Raw genomic sequence first — 17,700 nt, forward strand, 5'->3', positions numbered from 1 at the left:
TTAATAAGAACTTGTAACTGACTACAAGACTGTGGCACCTATTTTATACACAAAGGAGAAGACAGTTCAGGAAGCATGCAAAGTATAAAATCTATTAGAAAAGCTGTATCAGCAAAACTTTCAGTGAGATTAACAGGAAAAGTTTCTCAATACTACAGACTATAGACATTCTTTTACATATTAGGCTCAGTATTTAAATATACAACATGTGCCAAAATTGTTAGGGCAGATTTTATTAGAGATAATTAAAACAAAACCACACAAAATAGAAGTATTAAAAGAAAATACAACAGTTTTGATTGAGAGTAGAAAGTATAAAAACAACACACTCTAACACAAAAGATAAGGCAATGGGAGAATAATGAAGCTGAAAAAGAGAGATTTTTTAAAAAGCAAAGAGAGATATTTAACATTAAAATCATGGAGTGTGATAGGCCTCAAGCCTGATTCCATGATAAAAACATCCTGGCAAGAAAACTAATGTGCCTTGTAATGGCTGGAGCAGCCCTGAGTCAGCCACATGGACAGCTAGAAACATGCTGCTTGTTGAATCTGTGTCTGGTGGTGGAGATGTCACCTTGACGGTAAGGAGAGCAGAAACATGAACTTTACAGGAGAAACACATGTTCATTATGGGTTTGTGGACCTAAGAGCAACAAGGGCTTCATAGCAAATTATAACAAGTTAGTAAGTTATAACAAAACTGGCATCTTTGTTATGCCAAAAAAATTCTTGATCCAATCTCATTCCAGGCTTTTATCCCTAAAAACTTGCTCCCGCTCCCCTCCCCAGCCCCCATGTGTGTACATGTGAAGATGCATATATTGCTTTGAATGGCACTGTGGAACTGTGAAAAATTAGCATGCAAATGGAAACTGTGCAAATTTGATTACACTAAGCAATAGGAAAAGTCATAGTTTTTCCATGACATTTTCGAAGTTTGGTCTAAATACTAGACATTGCCTTATTGTCATTTAAATATGTACAGGGGAAAGAAAATTAGTGAATTGTTCAGTGCACTGTAATTTGACCCACTAGAAACATTGAGAATTCTTTGTTTCTGTGTTTTTAGCTAACGAACTGCAGTGAATATTGAACATCATTCTGACAGTGACGTTTCATCTCTTCACACGAGGGGACTGGTGAAATCTTAGGTAAGTGTGGCTCAGAGAAACATCTCTGACCAAAGTGCTGGTCCTGGTACGTGACCCCTTCCCGGGGTCCTGTACTTTGCATACCTTCCACCTGCCCGCCTCACAGTCAGGAGGACTAACCGATGACTTGTTTAGCTGGTCGCTACATTTGCAGCCAGCCAGTGTTTGGTGATATGCTTACCAGGAGTATTTTTGAATAGTACTTGCTGTTATTGCGTAACTTGTGATGTGGAATGAACACCCTTTCTATGCATACACTACTGTCATACTCCATGCTGAGGACACTTTTGTCATACTCTGTGCTGAGTTTGGAATAGGTTTCATCATTTGATCCTCTATGCCTGCAATGTTGGAAATTACCAAGTGGTTTTATTATGAAGGTTTTACCCACTTCTCTTCCTTTGACCTCTTCCTGTTCATCACAAGGGCTTTCCTCATTTACCTTGAAAGCTCACCGTCACTGAAGTCCTCTGGCTCTACGCCGAGGGTATGTGGACCAGCAGAGGTGACAGCATTCCCACAGTCTACATCTTCTATGGCTTCATTCTATTTTTATTTTTAATTTGATTCTAATATGTTTCTTTGCTGCACATTTATCTTTACTAGCCAATTCCTCTTTGAGTTTTATGGTTTTATAAAAATGTTACTTGGGTTTATCACTGAGAGACAGGAGGCAACACAGCTGCATGCCTTACTGTCTGTGCATGAACTGAAGTGCAGATGCATGGTGACAGATTGCCAGTGAACTTTGAAACATTTGATGTGATTTGGTACTGATTATGATGTACATCTGTTTTTTACACAAGAGTTTGTGTACTGAAGAGCTGCTGGCAAGGTTTGTTCTTAATGCAATTAGTCAAAGTTAATATAATGCAATGAGTGAAATTTGAACCATTTTGGGGGAACTGGTGTTTCTTAAAACCACAGTAAATGGAATTGGAGCTCACTGGGGGCATGCCAAGCAAAGATGGCCTGTGTATATCTGTGCTCATGTACGTATATGATTTTATATACTCTGTTGTACTTTTTGGTGTAAACAGTTTTTTTGCTATTGTGTAAGCCTGAGATGTTCTCTCAGGATGTAGCTTAAAAGGCAGTGTTATTGTGTAAAGACGTAACTGGAGAAACCTCTGAAGAAATACTTGAGATATCAACACTGCTCTAGATTCTGTTACACAATGATGTTAGGACTTGCTTTGCTACAACAGTCTGAAGATGCTTTATGCTTTCATTCCCAAGAGTACATTTCATTGGAGAGGAAGGTACAGGAAGCTGGGCTGTGGGTGCAATGAGTCATTTGAGTGTCACAGTTATGAAAGCCCTGAATCTTTTATTTATTGAAAGATACCTCATGTGTAACATGTATAACTTTGTGTAATTTTTAATGTTTATAGCATACTGGTTTGATACATTGATGCATTGCAATATGATGCCACTGTAGTGTTAGCTAGTAACTCTAGTGCACCATGTGATTCTTTTTTGTGGTGACAAGAGGTAAGTCTCTTAACAACTTTGATGCTTCCATTACAGTGTTGTTGACTGTAGGTGGTATGCCATGCATTAAATCTCAAAGCTTACTCGTCTCCTGGTTGCACGCTGGACCCTTGAACAGCATCTCCCCAGTTACTCCACCTGCTGACCACTGGTAATCCCCATTCTATTCTGTCTCAATGAGTCTGGCTTTAAAAACCTCAAATTAAGCTATAGCTTTATCTCTAAATGACCATCTGAATACATTCTGACAAGATATAGAAAATAGTTTTATTATTATTTAAGTTATTAAATATTTTTCTTATATACTTAGATGCTCAAAAAGAAGAGACTCTAGGCCTTTTACTCCCTGAAAGTCTCTCTTTCCCACCTTCTGCCACTTGATAGCCTAAAACCTCACGGCTGAGTGGATCCCACTCATATGAATCTTGACTCTTACATGTGAGAAAGTGAGGAATCAAAAGGGAAACAAGTGCAACTAGGATCGTATTAGTCTCAAATCACCCAGTGCAGCTAAAATATTTCTGTGAGGTTCATTATCTAGAAAGTACATTTTATATCTAATTTAACTTCATGATCACAATAACCCTCTGGAGTTGGCTAGCAGGAATTATCGGGGTCACTGTGCTAATGGAAAACAGACTTCACCAAGTCAGAGGTCTCCCCGAGGTGGCACAGCTCCTCATCTCGTGTTGGCCCTGCGGCTTCGTGGGTCGCCTCGCTGTGGCCTTTGTGCGTGGAAATGGAAATGGCTTCCACACAGATTTGTAGAACCTCATTTAGAAACAGCTAAGTAAACCTTTGAGTGATTTTCCCTTCGTAAGTCTTGGGCAATCTTTACCTTTTTTCAAAAGGCTTGCAGGTGTTTCTCTAACCTGCGAAATACCACTAGGTAGAATTATTAATTGAAGGTCGAGCAGAAAGCTCTCTCTAATGCATCTACCGAAGGAAAATGATGAGCTGGTTCACTCTGGGAATGAAGGCTATGTCATGGCTGAGTCATTGGCACATGGCTAATGCTGTGTGCGCGGACTGTGCTTGGGGTGCAGCCCAGCTCTCCTGGGCGCCCTCTCATGTCTGCTGCCGTCTGACCCATGTGGCAATGACTTCATTAGCTGGTTGCGTTCTCCCAAGGGCTCCTAAACTTTTCAGACAAGTTTCTACTTCGTCATATACACATATACACATACTCATAATTTCTTTTCTACCAAAATATGTTACCAAGGTAAGCAAGTTAAAGATAGATTAGAAATTCTACAAATGTATAAAGGAGTTAAAATGCTAATTATGTTTTGAGAATATCATTTTTATTTAAAGACTGAGTTCTCTATACCAGTGTTCTCTATGGAAAGCAGCCATACTAAAATAAGAGAATGGTTGCTATAGAAATGATGGTGACATTTTCAAAAAAATTTTAACTAGTCCACAACCATGTACCCTCCGACTTCCCCAGTGTACTAGGCTTAAAGATGGCTAAAGTTTTCATGTAGAAGTTGCAATGTCCCCTGCAAATTTGATGTGGCAGATAAATCATAAAAATGCTTGTGAATCTTCTGTGTCAAAGTATCTTAAATAAAACGAGTGGTAAGCTTAGTGGGGAAAAGCCTTGAAGGTATATTTGTGGGATTAAACATTGACATGGAGAATGCTACTGATGGTTACATCAATCATTACAACTTACAGACTTCTTGTCAACATAGTCAGCAATTGAATTTCCCTTTCTCCTTCATAAATACAAAAGGTCAAATGATTTGTTTTTCTCTGTAAAGAGTAATTAATACTGAATAATTCCATTAGAATTTGCATGTTTCAATTTTTATAAAAAAGCAAACTCTTAAGAAGTCTCCATTTACAAAGTCATTTGAATTTATCTTAAGTTTAGAGAATCATAATTTATGAAATGGGCCACTGGGATAATATATATTTAACAGCCTGAGATTCTACTTGGAGTTATCTGTATGTAACAAGCAATTTGTTCAAGGTGCAGGTTCTTAACCACATACGAGGTTTGCATATTTCCTGGAGGCACACATTAAATCCATCCAACAGTCTAGTGACCTTGCCACCAGCGGCCTCCCAGAAAATTGGCACTTACATTTGTAAGGTTAAATAAAATATATAGTGGGAAAACCAAAAAAGGAGGAATGATTATGAATCAAAGAAACGTATCATAGATTTGCTCCTCTTCACTGACAGTCTAAACCTTTGTGTCATGATTGTGCCAAGAACAGTATCTGTTCTTGTGAGTTGTCCGTATATTGGGCTTGACAATTCCAGTTCGGTGTGACATACTGAAATAATTGTTTTACACAAGAGATAGGACTTTTAAAGATGAGATTATTCTGGGCTATGATCTGAAGAAGTGCACTTGACTGTTCCTGCCACCACAGTTTCTTCACTGTGTAAAGACGGCTGAAATACTCTGACTGATGGTGTCGTTCCATGTTGGTGAGGTATTTTGGATAATACACGAACAGTTGCGATTCAAATGAAAAATGATTTGTTGGCATAATTCCAAGTAATTTATATTTAAGAGAATTACATTATGAATTAAGGACTAAATTTATAAATACTTTTGAACATGGTTAATAAATTAAGGATGATTAGAGCAGAAAATGATTTGTGGTTATCCTTGGGGATTTTTAAAACTCCTGAAGATATTTTTTTTTCCTTAATAGCACTCAACTCTCATGAACACCCCTATTTTGTATCATATCTCTGTGCCCAGACCTATGTTTCTTCAAATACATTTCAACAGAACTGTTACTGAATCTCTTTAAGGCATTGGGCATTTTAAATGTCTTTGTTCTCTATTGTTTCATTAATTTGTACCCGTGTGACATTTTTCTCCTTTGAATAATTGGATTGCTCTGTCTAGAACAAATATAAACAATGTTATGTCTTATCTGTCTTCCTTAGGGGATAACTAACATTTTACTGTAATTTTCATTCTATTTGCTTTTGTCCTTTTTGGTTTTTCAAGTGCCAGACAGACATGTCTGGATGTCTACGCTCTGATGGTGCTGGCTGGGTTCTGATGCCCACCCGTTCTCGGCGGTCCCCCCGCAGCTCCCCTCCGCTCTGAGCCGCCCTGGCGGGAGGGGAGAGCTGACGTGGCTCCACGGAAGCCCCTCTGTGTCCCGTGGAAGTGCTGTCCCCCGTTAGAACTGGCAGGGGTGTGAGCTGACTTACCTCCCTCAGTGCGAAGCATTCTAACTCAACTAGTTCCACGTTGCTGTCAATATTAACAGAATGATTCATATGGAAGCTCAGAAAGTTTAATACAATTAAGTCTATTCATAGAAAATTGGTACCAATTATGCAACTGGCAAGCGTGTCCGACAGCTTTTCTCAGCGTTGCAATCCCAGAGCAGCAGGTTACATAACTTCAAGCGGTGGTGGGGCTGGGGGGAGGCGGGGAACCTTTCGGCCCTTTGCACTCCTAGACGGAGCAGCCGAGCCTGGATGACGGTAGGTCTCTCTCTTCGGGGGTGGTTATGAATTTCAGGTATATTCCCACTTCTCTTTCTCTCCAGGTACCAATCTGTCCAGCTTCTCAGACTTAGTCTCATACATCAGTCCCTTTGTTCAAGTGATTTTTAAGCTCCATAGATGATTTGCTTAATTGTTACTTTTAATTTCAGAAGAACTAAATTTCCTAATGGCATATTTCTCTAAACACATAGAGAAAAGAGCCGAGAAATTTATCAACAGAACTTGGTAAAAAGTTTGATTATGGTCCTCAGTGTGGACAGCTTTGGAGCGTGAGTTGGCAGTTAAAGTGTGGGGTCGGTGTAGAGAAGTTTGAGTAGCGTCGTGAGGATTAGGGTTGTGACCTGTGTCCTCAATACTTTCCTTGATATAGAGTAAGAATGAAGCATAAGCTTGAAGGATATTTGAATTATGAAGATATATAATGGCATGTTAGGGGAGTGTGATGGGGAAATGGCTCCAGGGATGGATTAGAAGGCAAATTGTGCAATATTAATCATGCAGATTATAAACTAGTCTAGCTAGGGAAATACAGTAAGTGACGTATGAGATAGTGAAAAATTGCATAGATACAACTATCCTTTTTAAACCTTAAGAGTTTTAGGACTATATCCCTAAAACCTTTTTTTTTCTTTTTTTTTGATGTTTTTTTTTTTTTTTTTTTTGTGAGGGCATCTCTCATATTTATTGATCAAATGATTGTTAACGACAATAAAATTCTGTATAGGGGAGTCAATGCTCAATGCACAATCATTAATCCACCCCAAGCCTAATTTTTGTCAGTCTCCAATCTTCTGAGGCATAACAAACAAGTTCTTACATGGAGAACAAATTCTTACATAATGAATAAGTTACATAGTGAACAGTACAAGGGCAGTCATCACAGAAACTTTCAGTTTTGCTCATGCATTATGAACTATAAACAGTCAGTTCAAATATGAACACTCACTTGATTTTTATACTTGATTTATGTGTGGATACTACATTTCTCTCTTTATTATTATTTTTAATAAAATGCTGAAGTGGTAGGTAGATACAAGATAAAGGTAGAAAACATAGTTTAGTGTTGTAAGAGAGCAAATGTAGATGATCAGGTGTGTGCCTGTAGACTATGTGTTAATCCAAGCTAGACCAGGGCAATAAAACATCCACGTATGCAGAAGATTTCTCTCAGAACGGGGGGGTGAGGTTCTAAGCCTCACCTCTGTTGATCCCCTATTTCTCACCTGATGGCCCCCCTGCGACTGTGCCTGTCTTAGGTTGTTCCTCCCTTGAGGAATCTTACCCATCTCTGGCTAACCAGTCATCTTCCGGGGCCATACAGGGAAATGTGAAGTTGGTAAGTGAGAGAGAAGCCTTATTGTTTGAAAAGGTTAGCTTTTTACATCTTTGCATATTTATGCCCTGTGGCTTCTATGCCCAGCATTTGTCTTGAGGTATCTTTACCACTTGGAAGAATTATGATACTCGATAAATTTGATATGAGGCACTAATTCTATTTAAGGGTTGTAATTAGGAAGAAAGAAGAAAAGCTATAGAAGTAGCAGGTGGAAGAAAACATGGGAAGATTGATTATTTCTTTGACATATCTTCTTGTAGAGTAACTTCAGCATGTATAGGTTTTAAGCTACTACTTAAATTGCACACACACATTAACATAATAGGAGTATAGTTACATAACCAAAGCATACCTGTAATTACCAGCCATCTCCAGTGAAACCAAGAAAACCAGTTAGGCACCTTAGGCATTTGTGAAAACTTATCTATGACATGGTGGATATTGTCCAACTGAACTTGAACAGTCTGAGAGAAATCAGACAAATTAAAACAACCCATTCCTGGGGACTGTTCACATGCCATATGTTCTTTTAACAGTAAATAGTCTGTAGTTGTAAGAGTTTGGAGCGCTACAATTTGCACTTCTCCAAATTCTTGGTTGAGTTCCAACAGTATAGATCCAGTCAAATTTGTTGTTTTACTGTATGCACAGGTCAGCTTAGATATCTCCTTCCTCATTCCCATGGCAAGTCCAGGAGCTGGTGGGATGAGTGCATCTACAGCTGTAGCAGTGCGTGGATCTTTGTTGGGGTTTTTTGATGATCATCTTCTGGCATGAGTCTTCCCGAGAGTGCTGATGTTGGAAGTTCTTTTTCATATCGTATCTTAGTTCATTTTTGGGGTAGCCCAATTAGGCTTTGATCCTCTGTATAAACACAAACAGACCCTTTGCCTACACTTTTATATGCCCTTTATACCCTTGTGTAGAACTCGTTGGAGGTTACCACACAGGAACTGCCCTTTTTTTTTTTTTTCTTTGTTTTTGGTATCACTAATCTACACTTACATGACGAATATTATGCTTACTAGGCTCTCCCCTATACCAGGTCCCCCCTATAAACCCCTTTACAGTCACTGTCCATCAGCATAGCAAAATGTTGTAGAATAACTACTTGCCTTCTCTGTGTTGTACAGCCCTCCCTTTTCTCCTACCCCCCCTTGCATGTTAATCTTAATACCCCCCTACTTCTCCCCCCCTTATCCCTCCCTACCCACCCATCCTCCCCAGTCCCTTTCCCTTTGGTACCTGTTAGTCCATTCTTGAGTTCTGTGATTCTGCTGCTGTTTTGTTCCTTCAGTTTTTCCTTTGTTCTTATATTCCACAGATAAGTGAAATCATTTGGTATTTCTCTTTCTCCGCTTGGCTTGTTTCACTGAGCATAATGTCCTCCAGCTCCATCCATGTTGCTGCAAATGATTGGATTTGCCCTCTTATGGCTGAGTAGTATTCCATTGTGTACATGTACCACATCTTCTTTATCCATTCATCTATTGATGGACATTTAGGTTGCTTCCAATTCTTGGCTATTGTAAATAGTGCTGCAATAAACATAGGGGTGCATCTGTCTTTCTCAAACTTGATTGCTGCGTTCTTAGGGTAAATTCCTAGGAGTGCAATTCCTGGGTCAAATGGTACCTAAAACCTTTTAATATTTTTTAGTCACAATTATCTATTTAAGAATGAATACTTGGGAGTTAGAACGGCAGGAATTTTTCCCCTTGTGTTACCGCTGGGTGTGATACAGGGAAAGGTTATTATGTATCCCTGTCCCATAATTTCTTCATCTTGAAATGGGGATAGTAAGTTTTTTTTCATAGATAATCTGTATAAATTAAAAATGAGAACATACATGTAAAATAGAAACTATTACATAGCATGAGCTCCCGAAATGTCAGCTTATGTTCATTTTCCTATTATTCTGTGCAAATCGCTGGGAATTTGCAACTGAAACCATATTAGCAACACAAGGAAAAATACTACTTGTTTCCAAAAAGGGAAATTGTCTTCTTTACAAATTATACAAAGTAGTAGTAGTAAATAGAACAAAATTGATAGTGTTGGAAATCTGAAACTCCTGCTTGGGTGTTACAGCAAATTTAGAGATGTTTGGAAGCTCTCAGATTAGAACTTTCACAGATTTACTTGCAGTCTGGATATTTCATACTACTTGAAGCAGTTGTTTTTGTGACTTATAATTTTCATTAAATCAAACTTAAATTAAAAAGTTTCTGCCTGGAGACACTTCCTCTGAAACCCTAGGCAAAGCTCAGTTGGACTGTTTGCCTGTTTGTGACAATATTAAATGTCAGGCTGAAAAATGTCAGTTCAGCAGATGGATAATTGTATACTTAAAGACTCATAATGGACAGATGTATTTCAGTATAAAAATTAGTCTGTTGATTAAACCCCGGTTCATACAGGAACAATCTTAGTTACATATGCTAATGTATATACATAATGCAGTTATCTAGTACTGGTTCAGTGGTACAAATACTAAAAACAGTAAATATGTAGGAATCACTGTTACTATCTAGGAGGTTTAATGATGAAATATAAATATCTCAGTTGCATTTATGACATGGCTCCAGCAAGTGAGAGTGAGGAAGCAGAGAGATGGAAGGAAGGACAGATGGGAGTATGTTTATCAGTGTCATAGCTGCAAAAGCAGGGACTGAATTTTGCAGGGACTTCTGAGGAGATGGTGTTGGGCTATAGCACTTAGCAGGGATTAGTAGCATAGCCTGGACCGACAGCCTTCTCCCGTGCTGGGCTCCCCTTGAAATTGGGAGCCACTTGAGCCTCCAGGAAAGGAGTCGGTAGTATTCTCCATGGTGAATACGCTGCCTCTCAGATCTTAAGGCGTCCTTCAAGTGCTGGAACTTTTATTTTCTAGGAGGAGCTCCAGGTGTACGAATTAGTCTTGTGTTGGAGGGGCATCCTAGAATGTCCTGGGTGGTCAGCCCTCGGCCAGCCCCCACCACACCCCCAAACTCCACCAGTATGGAAGGCCTCTGAATGTTCTTAGGTTTTTATTTCTGCCCTCTAAGGACCTGCCAGTACGCCCTGGTCCAATCACCGTGCACTGAGCCAGGATGGCCTTTTGTGGGGTGAGACACCAGGGCCTGGCAGACTCCATCTGCGCGGGCACGGGAGTCAACACAGCGCTGAGGCAGGACTGTGCGCGTGCCGCTCCCTTCTCCACGGGCAAAGGAACTGCTTCTCCGTGAGGACCGAAGGTTGTATTCGTCAGCTCAGGGGCCACGTCCGAAGTGCTAGAGGCTGTGTGCATCCAGCTCACTGTGCAGGTCACCTGCAGTACGGCTGCTGGAGTGAGGGTGTCTAATGGGTAAGCTGCTTCTGCTCCTTCATCTGCCGCTACCCAGCTGGCTTAGGAAGGGCTGCAAAGTGGATTCAAAGGGGCTGTGGTCGTAGTCACAGAATTTCCCAATTGCAGTCGGAGGCTCAAGGGCAGCAGAGGCCAGGGCTGCTGCTTGGCCCTTCCTGCCACGTTGGCTCTTAATCCAGTTAGTGTGTCAGTCGGGGTTTATGGCAGCTGCCATGTGTCTCCGTCCCAGTTAGTAAAGGGGGTCCTGGGGTTGGTTCAGACCCACGGGACTTACAGTGAGACAGATTTGGGCTACTGCTCCGTTTATCATCCAGTCTCCCTAAGCCCTGCTCTACCCAGGAGGCTATCATGTCTTTTCTGCAGGTGCATGGGTCCTGTAATGTATTCGTTTTCTATTGCTGTGTGCCTAATTTCATGAATTCAGCGGTTTAAAACAAAACATAGGCATTATCTCACCATTCTCTAGGTTACAAGTCCAGGCACGGTGTGGCTGGTTTCTCTGCTCAGTTTCGCAAGGCTAAACTCACCGTGTTGTGGGGCTGTGCTTCATCTCAGGCCAGGGTGTCCTCCCACGGTCCCTGGTTATTGGCAGATCCCCTTTTCTAGTGGCTGCACAACTGACACCTGCTTCCTCGCCCACTCAGGTCCTAGAGGACCATCTCAGGTCTCTGCTACATGACTCCCTTCAAGAGTCCTCTGACACAATGGCAGTTTACTTCTTCAAAACCAGCAAGAGAATTTGATTTTTTCAAATCTCGTTTTTGGAAAGGTCCTGTCCTTTAAGGGCTCCCCTGATTATGCCAGGCCCACTCTGAATCATCATCCTAATGATTAATTGATTTGGAAGCCTTAATTAAATCTAAGATTTCTTTCACTTGTCATATAACACAATCCAATTCTGAGAGTGAAATTCATATTCCCAGCCCCAGCCACACTTACAGAGAGGGCGTTATACAGGGCCAGGGTCTTGGAGGTCTTTTAGGATTTTCCTCCTGCCACATCCAGTATTGTTATCAACTCAGAGAGTGCATTGAGCAGCCTTTTGGAAGGTTTGAGTGTTTCCCGTGTTATAGAGCACAGTTACTCTCATAAATGGCTGCAGGTCCCACTGGGGAAGGATTTACATCCCTACTTACATTAGGAGGGACAGTTTCATACCATGTCTTTTACCAGGCTACATAGGAAAGCTGTAAACATTTTGGTGGCTATACTGCACCTCACTACTGTGTTGCTGTGCAAATAACTCAGTGGAAGTGATTTGGGGGGCTAATATTAGTAGCACAGGAGGAAGTGTGCCATTGGTTTCCAGTTCCTCAGTGGAATGATGGAATGCACAGTGATCTGAAGGTGAAAGTGTGGTGTGTGTGTGCCCAGGCACCCACACATGTATCTGTAACTTCTGCCAGCCATGTGACACTGGGCGAGTGAGTGTTCTTCCTAAGTATGGTTTGTTACCTGCAAAATAGATCTTTCAAATTCTTTTTTTTTTAATTTTGGTATCAATCCACAATTACATGAAAGACATTATGTTTACTAGGCTCCCCCCTTCACCAAGTCCCCCCCACGTACCCCTTCACAGTCACTGTCCATCAGCTTAGTAAGATGCTGTAAAATCACTACTTGTCTTCTGTGTGTTGCACAGCCCTCCCCATGTCCCCCGCACTATACATGCTAATCATAAGGCCCCCTTTCTTTTTCCCTGCCCTTATCCCTCCCTTCCCACCCGTCCTCCCCAGTCCCTTTCCCTTTGGTAACTGTTAGTCCATTCTTGGGTTATGTGCTTCTGCTGCTGTTTGGTTCCTTCAGTTTTCCTTTTTTCTTATACTCCACATATGAGTGAAATCATTTGGTACTTGTCTTTCTCCGCCTGGCTTATTTCACTGAGCATAATACCCTCTAGCTCCATCCATGTTGTTGCAAATGGTAGGATCTGTTTTTTCTTATAGCTGAGTAGTATTCCATTGTGTATATGTACCACCTCTTCTTTATCCATTCATCTACTGATGGACACTTAGGTTGCTTCCATATCTTGGCTATTGTAAATAGTGCAGTGATAAACATAGGGGTGCATCTGTCTTTTTCAAACTGGAGTGCTGCATCCTTAGGATAAATTCCTAGAAGTGGAATTCCTGGGTCAAATGGTATTTCAATTTTGAGCATTTTGAGGAGCCTCCATACTGCTTTCCACAATGGTTGAACTAATTTACATTCCCACCAGCAGTGTAGGAGGGTTCCCCTTTCTCCACAACCTCTCCAACATTTGTTGTTGTTTGTCTTTTGGATGGTAGCCATCCTTACTGGTGTGAGGTGATATCTCATTGTGGTTTTAATTTGCATTTCTCTGATGACAAGCGATGTGGAGCATCTTTTCATGTGTCTGTTGGCCATCTGAATTTCTTCTTTGGAGAACTCTCTGTTCAGTTCCTCTGCCCATTTTTTAATTGGGTTATTTGCTTTTTGTTTTTTGAGGTGCGTGAGCTCTTTATATATTTTGGATGTCAACCCTTTATCAAATCTGTCATTTATGAATATATTCTCCCATACTATAGGATGCCTTTTTGTTCTGTTGATGGTGTCCTCTGCTGTACAGAAGCTTTACAGCTTGATATAGTCCCACATGTTCATTTTTGCTTTTGTTTCCCTTGCCCGGGGATATATGTTCAAGAAGAGGTCACTCATGTTTATGTCTAAGAGGTTTTTGCCTGTGTTTTTTTCTAAGAATTTTATGGTTTCATGACTTACATTCAAGTCTTTGATCCATTTCAAATTTACTTTTGTGTATGGGGTTAGACAGTGATCCAGTTTCATTCTCTTACATGTAGCTGTCCAGTTTTGCCAACACCAGCTGTTGAAGAGGCTGTCATTTCCCCATTGTATGTCCATGGCTCCTTTATCGAATATTAGTTGACCATATATGCTTGGGTTAATGTTTGGAGTCTCTATTCTTTCCATTGGTCTGTGGCTCTGTTCTTGTGCCAGTACCAAATTGTCTTGATTACTATGGCTTTGTAGTAGAACTTGAAGTTAGGGAGTGAGATACCCCTCACTTTATTCTTCCTCCTCAGGATTGCTTTAGCTAGTCAGGGTCTTTGGTGTTTCCATATGAATTTTTGAACTATATGTTCCAGTTCATTGAAGAAAGCTGTTGGTAATTTGATAGGGATTGCATCGAATCTGTATATTGCTTTGGGCAGGATGGCCATTTTGACAATATTAATTCTTCCTAGCCAGGAGCATGGGATGAGTTTCCATTTGTTAGTGAACTCTTTAATTTCTCTTAAGAGTGTCTTATAGTTTTCAGGGTATAGGTCTTTCAGTTCCTTGGTTAGGTTTATTCCTAGGTATTTTATTCTTTTTGATGCTATTGTGAATGGGATTGTCTTCCTGATTTCTCTTTCTATTAGTTTATTGTTAGTATATAGGAGAGCCACAGGTTTCTGTGTGTTAATTTTGTATCCTGCAACTTTGCTAAATTCTGATATTAGTTCTAGTAGTTTTGGAGTGGATTCTTCAGGGTTTTTTATGTACAATATCATGTCATCTGCAAATAGTGACAGTTTAACTTCTTCTTTACCAATCCGGATTCCTTGTATTTCTTTGTTTTGTCTAATTGCCATGGCTGGGACCTCCAGTACTATGTTGAATAACAGTGGGGAGAGGGGCATCCCTGTCTTGTTCCCGATCTCAGAGGAAAAGCTTTCAGCTTCTCGCTGTTCAGTATGATGTTGGCTGTGGGTTTATCATATATGGCCTTTATTATGTTGAGATACTTGCCCTCTATTCCCATTTTGCTGAGAGTTTTTATCATGAATGGATGTTGAATTTTGTCGAATGATTTTTCAGCATCTATGGAGATGATCATGTGGTTTTTGTCTTTCTTTTTGTTGATGTGGTGGATGATGTTGATGGGTTTTCGAATGTACCGTCCTTGCATCCCTGGGATGAATCCCACTTGGTCATGGTGTATGATCCTTTTGATGTATTTTTGAATTTGGTTTTCTAATATTTTGTTGAGTATGTTTGCATCTACGTTCATCAGGGATATTGGTCTGTAGTTTTCTTTTTTGGTGGGGTCTTTGCCTGGTCTTGGTATTAGGGTGATATTGGCTTCATAGAATGAGTTTGCTAGTATTCCCTCCTATTCTATTTTTTGGAAAACTTTAAGGAGAATGGGTATTATGTCTTCTCTGTATGTCTGATAAAATTCTGAGGTAAATCCATCTGGCCCAGGGGTTTTGTTCTTTGGTAGTTTTTTGATCACCACTTCGATTTCGTTGCTGGTAATTGGTCTATTTAGATTTTCTGTTTCTTTCTGGGTCATTCTTGGAAGGTTGTATTTTTCTAGGAAGTTATCCATTTCTCCTAGGTTTCCCAGCTTGTTAGCATATAGGTTTTCATAGTATTCTCTAATAATTCTTTGTATTTCTGCGGGGTCCGTTGTGATTTTTCCTTTCTCGTTTCTGATTCCGTTGATTTGTGTTGACTCTCTTTTCCTCTTAATAAGTCTGGCTAGAGGCTTATCTATTTTGTTTATTTTCTCAAAGAACCAGCTCTTGGTTTCATTGATTTTTTCTATTGTTTTATTCTTCTCAATTTTATTTATTTCTTCTCTGATCTTTATAATGTCCCTCCTTCTGCTGACCTTAGGCCTCATTTGTTCTTCTTTTTCCAATTTCGATAATTGTGACATTAGAGCATTCATTTGGAATTATTCTTCCTCCTTTACATATGCCTGGATAGCTATATACTTTCCTCTTAAGACTGCTTTTGCTGTGTCCCACGGTAGTTGGGGCTTAGTGTTGTTGTTGTCGTTTGTTTCCATATATTGCTGGATCTCCATTTTAATTTGGTCGTTGATCCATTGATTATTTAGGAGCGTGTTGTTAAGCCTCCATGTGTTTGTGATCCTTTTTGCTATTTTAGTACAATTTATTTCTAGTTTTATACCTTTGTGGTCTGAAAAGTTGGGGTAGGATTTCAATCTTTTGGAATTTAGTGAGGCTCTTTTTGTGGCCTAGTATGTGGTCTATTCTGGAGAATGTTCCATGTGCACTTAGAAGAATGTGTATCCTGTTGCTTTTGGATGTAGAGTTCTGTAGATGTCTATTAGGTCCATCTGTTCTAGTGCGTTGTTCAGTGCCTCTGTGTCCTTACTTATTTTCTGTCTGGTGAGATCCTTCAAATTCTAATGCTCAGTGATTACAGTGTGGATGGTGTTTTCTCTTCTTTGAGGCACCCTATGTGTTCATGCTCGGTATTTCCCTCCTAAAGGTGGACACGTTTGTTACTTGAATCACAAGGATAGATTGTTAGTTGGGGAATTTCAGGACCCGTCAAGCCTATGGGGAAGGTATTTCAACTGTAGGAGGGTAACTTTCTTGCTTTTGCAGATCTAGAACATAGATAACTACAATATATACACTCCTGTGTACAGAATTCCCGGTGAGCTGGGCTCTGAAGAAGTGGGAAGCCAGAGGCTCCAACCATGTGCAGTGGTGGAGGAGTGTGTGTGCCAAGTCTCTGTGGATCGCGACTCAGCGGGCTCCTTGGGATAGAGAAGGTTAAAAGTATATACCTGAAAGACACACTTTCACAGGACAAAGTTTTCTGTGACAAATGTAATTCTCTAGTCTACTGCAGAAATATTTATGTAATGTCCACATTTGATTTTAGAGATGTACAAAATAAAATCACTTACCTGTCATTTTTCTAAGGACAGCAGCTATGAGGCTAAGTTCTGGGTCTCAAAATGTAGACGCTCAGCTGCAGAGTTGTGGTAGTTACTAGGTGATTTTTTTCAGAACAGATATAAGGCCACCAAGATGACAGGTCATTTTGCTTTGCTTTGTTCTGTACCAAGATCTGACCTTATTAGGTAGAAGAGGGTCATCTGGGAGAGAATTTTCCCAAGTGGTTCTGAGAAAATTCACCATCACTACCATAAATGGGAGAATAAATATGACACAAAAATTCCTATTTCTAGTGGTTGATAGTATCTCATCAATAAAAATACTCAATATTTTTACATTTCTGATAATTTCAAATGCTTTTCAGTAATTTTCAAGCTGTTCTATACTATACACTATAATAATATCAAGTCTTTTTTGCAGAGAAGTATTTTTATAAATTATATTTATGTGTCTGTATAGTGAACTATATAAGTAATGTATTTCAAATTTCATTCATTGCACATAATTTATTCTCTACATTCTTTTTCACATAACTGCATGGTCACTAGATTTGGGGCATGTTGATTGCACAGCTCGGGGATAGTTTCACCAAGTAGCTCTAAGGAGGATGTGGAAGGGAAGCTGAAGGGGATATAGTTGTTCCCTCCCCCCCCCACTATGCTGTTGCCTTTAACAACCCACACTAATTTTATTTTATCATTTTTAACATGCTAATTTTTATTTCTGAACTCAGCCCTCTGGCATGATAATTCAGTGTCGTATGTGGAATTGTATACCACTCTTCTTTGATTAACTTATGATGATTACTTTTTGATTAAATACATATATTACATGTAAGGTTTATTAGCCTTGACACTGAAATCACCAGAGCACAGAGCTATGTTCAGATTCCCCCTCTAAATTACACATTTTTATAATGCATGCCCTTATGTAGTGTCACGTTCTGGCTTTTCTGATCCCTGTGGGCCTACAGCTTTGTATTTTGCATTCATTCTTAAGCGCCGTGTTGTGCTGGGCCCCTTGTGTTCTTTGCTGATCTTGCCTGCAGTGCTCTAGTTAAGTGTTATTGCTAAGAGTTGTCCGACCTCCTTTGGGCTTTCTCTGAAATTCTGAAGATTTCCAAAATGATATTCTGCTGAGCCTGGGTGATTAGGTACCATGTATGCATCTAGTGACACATGTACTCAG

The 17,700-nt window shown here is 40.0% G+C and overlaps 1 protein-coding gene across 4 annotated transcripts in view; it reads left to right on the forward strand.

Moving 5' to 3' along the window:
* Positions 1–17,700, forward strand: part of NEIL3 (nei like DNA glycosylase 3) — a 585,035-nt gene that overhangs the window by 331,201 nt on the left and 236,134 nt on the right. For all 4 annotated transcript variants that reach the window (XR_008998668.1, XR_008998669.1, XR_008998667.1 and 1 more), the window contains one exon: positions 1,073–1,154. The gene's annotated coding sequence lies outside the window, so the exon portion shown is untranslated. The remainder of the gene's footprint in view (positions 1–1,072; positions 1,155–17,700) is intronic.

The sequence above is a fragment of the Manis pentadactyla genome, chromosome 7 (assembly GCF_030020395.1).
Source record: "Manis pentadactyla isolate mManPen7 chromosome 7, mManPen7.hap1, whole genome shotgun sequence".
NCBI classification, from domain to species: Eukaryota; Metazoa; Chordata; class Mammalia; order Pholidota; family Manidae; genus Manis; species Manis pentadactyla.